The sequence below is a fragment of the Mustela nigripes genome, unplaced genomic scaffold (assembly GCF_022355385.1).
Source record: "Mustela nigripes isolate SB6536 unplaced genomic scaffold, MUSNIG.SB6536 HiC_scaffold_3930, whole genome shotgun sequence".
NCBI lineage: Eukaryota > Metazoa > Chordata > Mammalia > Carnivora > Mustelidae > Mustela > Mustela nigripes.
Genome location: NW_026743336.1, coordinates 1 through 3,119, shown reverse-complemented (window position 1 = coordinate 3,119; position 3,119 = coordinate 1). Strand labels below are relative to the sequence as shown.

General features: G+C 40.6%; 1 non-coding gene across 1 annotated transcript; it reads right to left on the bottom strand.

Moving 5' to 3' along the window:
- Positions 1–1,508: 1,508 nt before the first annotated feature.
- LOC132009060 (U6 spliceosomal RNA) lies at positions 1,509–1,611 on the bottom strand. Its single transcript, XR_009401777.1, has one exon. It is a non-coding gene; the product is annotated as a U6 spliceosomal RNA (small nuclear RNA).
- Positions 1,612–3,119: the final 1,508 nt, after the last annotated feature.

The window sequence follows — 3,119 nt, the reverse complement described above, 5'->3', positions numbered from 1 at the left end:
GGAGGAAGACGGTATCTGATTGCCCGTTCCTCCAGGAGTTGTTTCTGCGAGTTCAGGGCCGGGAGCTTGGTGGCAACCCCACGTCTGCCCTCTGGACAGGTGGCCAAGGCGATGCTGTCCCTTTGGAATCAGAGGCACAGGAAAGGCCTTCCTTCTGCCCAGACTCTTTCCTCAGATTGGAGCACGCTCCCCTGCCCAATCGTCCCCTCGTGTCTCCTTAGCAGCCAGGCTTCGTCTCTCTGCACAGAGAGCGGGTTACACTTGTCTTGCCACCGGCTCGCTGTTCCTGCCAGGGCCGGCACTCCAACTTTGGGACAGTTTCCCGACAACAAGGCCAAGGGCTCCTTCTCTTTGCCTGGGGCAGCGTGCTGCACTTTCCCCAGACAGGCTCCTGCGGAGCCCAGGGACAGACCTATCCCTTTCCTTAAGGCTCTTTCCAAAGGCGCCACCGCGCTTCTCTCTCAGGGAGAGGGGATGACCATGCAGGGAGGATTTCGCTCCATGCGGGTTTATTACACCATACTGTAGTCTTGCTCAGGCAAGCAGCAGCAGCAGCATCCCACAGACCCGACTATGATTTCCCAAAGAATGCTGTGCTTTCCCAGAGGGGATGCCCGGGCAAAGAGGCTTTCGCTCTATGAGGGTTTCTCCCGCCATGCTGCGAATACTAGGCTAAGGCAAGCAGTAACAGCAGCCAACAGAACCGACTCTGATTTCCCAGCGACTGCTATGCTTTGGTAGAGGTTTTCAGCTTGGCGCGAACTGCACTTCGCTGCAGCTTCCTCAGCAAGGCTTTGGGTGTTCACTCTGTCGCGTCAGGGAAGAAGAGCTGCGGAAGATCTGGTCCCTCTTGGGCGTTGCTTTCCCTGGCTCCATGTTGGCGCCCTGGGTTCACCCTGCCTGGCCGAACTAAGCAGACACAGCCACAACCCTGCAGCAGCGTGCGTGGCCTAGGATGGCACTCAATGCACACTTCCATCTCCCGGTGTAGGCAATGCTTGGCCTTTGGCACTGGCACTCAGGCGGCCTCTCGGACAAAACCAGTGTCTTCCCCACAGGAGAGGAGAGGCGACAGGATCCCTGAACACTGCTCGTTCACTGGAATTAAAACACATGATATGTTTATAAAAATTTTAAAAAATAATTTTAAAAATCCATTAAAGAAAAAACACATATTGCAAGCCCAGAGCTAATCTCAAAGTCAATCAAAAAAGTTTGAAAGTTTTCCCCTTAAAGATCAGAAAAAAGACAAGTGTGTCCACTTTCACTACTCTCATTTGACCTAGTACTGGATGTCCTAGCCAGAGAAACAAGGAACACAAAGAAATAAGAGAATCCAAAAAAAAAAAAGGAAGAATTAAAATTTTCTTTTTTTGGATAACATGAACTTACATGTTAAAAAATCCTAAAAACTTCACAAAAAAATTTGAATAAACAAATTTAGTAAAGCTGCCAAATACAAGATCAATATATAAAAGACAAGAATTTTGTTTTCTTTCATTTTTTTTTTTAATATGGAATGCTTCCCAGTTTTTCATGTCATCCTTGTTCAGTGATCATGCTAATCTTTTCTGCATCATTCCAATTTTAGTATGTGCTGCCAAAGTAAGCACAAGACAGGGGCATTTTAACACTCTAATGATGAACTATCTGAAAAAATAAATAAAACCATCTAATTCACGATAGCATCAAAAATAATAAAATACTTAGGAATAGATTTAACTAAGAAGATGAAAGATCTGTACTCTATAAACTATGACATTGATAAAGAAATTGAAGGAGACACAAATGGAAAGATAGCTCATATTTATGAATGGTAAGAATTAACATTGTTAAAATGTCCATACTACCGAAACCATCAGTAAATCCAATTCCTATCAAAAATCCAATGTTAGGGGCGCCTGGGTGGCTCAGTGGGTTAAGCCGCTGCCTTCGGCTCAGGTCATGATCCAGGGTCCTGGGATCGAGCCCCGCATCAGGCTTTCTGCTCAGCAGGAAGCCTGCTTCCTCTTCCCTCTCTGCCTGCCTCTCTGCCTGCTTGTCATCTCTCTCTGTCAAATAAATAAATTAAAAATCTTTTAAAAAGTCCAATATTATTTTTTTTACAGAAGTAAGTAAAGAATCCTAAAATTTATATGAGACCATAAAAGACAACAAATAATCAAAGCAGTTCTGAGAAAGAATGAAGAAGAGAAATTACACTTCTTGATTTGAAACTATACTACAAAGCCCTCATGCTCAAAACAATAAAGTATACTGGCATAAAAACAGACCAATAAACAAGTAGAACAGAATTGAGAGTCCAGAAATAAATCATTTCATACAGTCACCTAATATTTGACAGGGGCCCACATATGTAATGGGTAAAGATAGTCTGTTCAATAAATGATATTTAAAACTGAATAGTCACATAAACAGTATGAAACTGGAACCTTATATCACTCATAAGTCTTAACTTGAAATAGATTAACGATTTAAAGGTGATGCATGAAACTAAATTTCCTAAAGGAAAACAGGAAAAATACTCCTTGACATTGGTCTTGCCAATAGTTTTTTGGATACCAGACCAAAAACACAAGCAAAAAAAATCAAAAATAAATAAATGGTATTACATCAAACTAAAGTTTCTGCATTGCCAAAAAAAAGAGAGAATGAAAACACAATCCACAGAATGTAAGAAAATACTTACAAATCTTATATCTGAAAAGAGGTTAATAACCAACAGATACAAATAGAAAAAATTTATAATTAAAAAAATAGCAAAAGGATCTCAATAGACTTTTTTTTTCAAAAAAGTCATATAAATGACCAACAGGAGCATTAAAAAGTGCTCAACGTAAAAAACTCAGGGCAAAGTCATTATGTTGTTGTTGTTGTTGTTTACCTCTGAGAAACACAGCAAGATATTACTACCTATTAGAATATATACTACCAAAAAATTGACACTAACAAATTTTGGTAAATATTGGGGAAAATGGGGAACTTAGACACTGTGATAGGGATATAAATTTGTATGGAAAACAGTATGGAGATTATTCATATTATTAAAAGTAAAATTACCATATGATTCAATAATCCCACTTCTAGGTATATATCTAAAGGAAACGAAGCCACTGTTC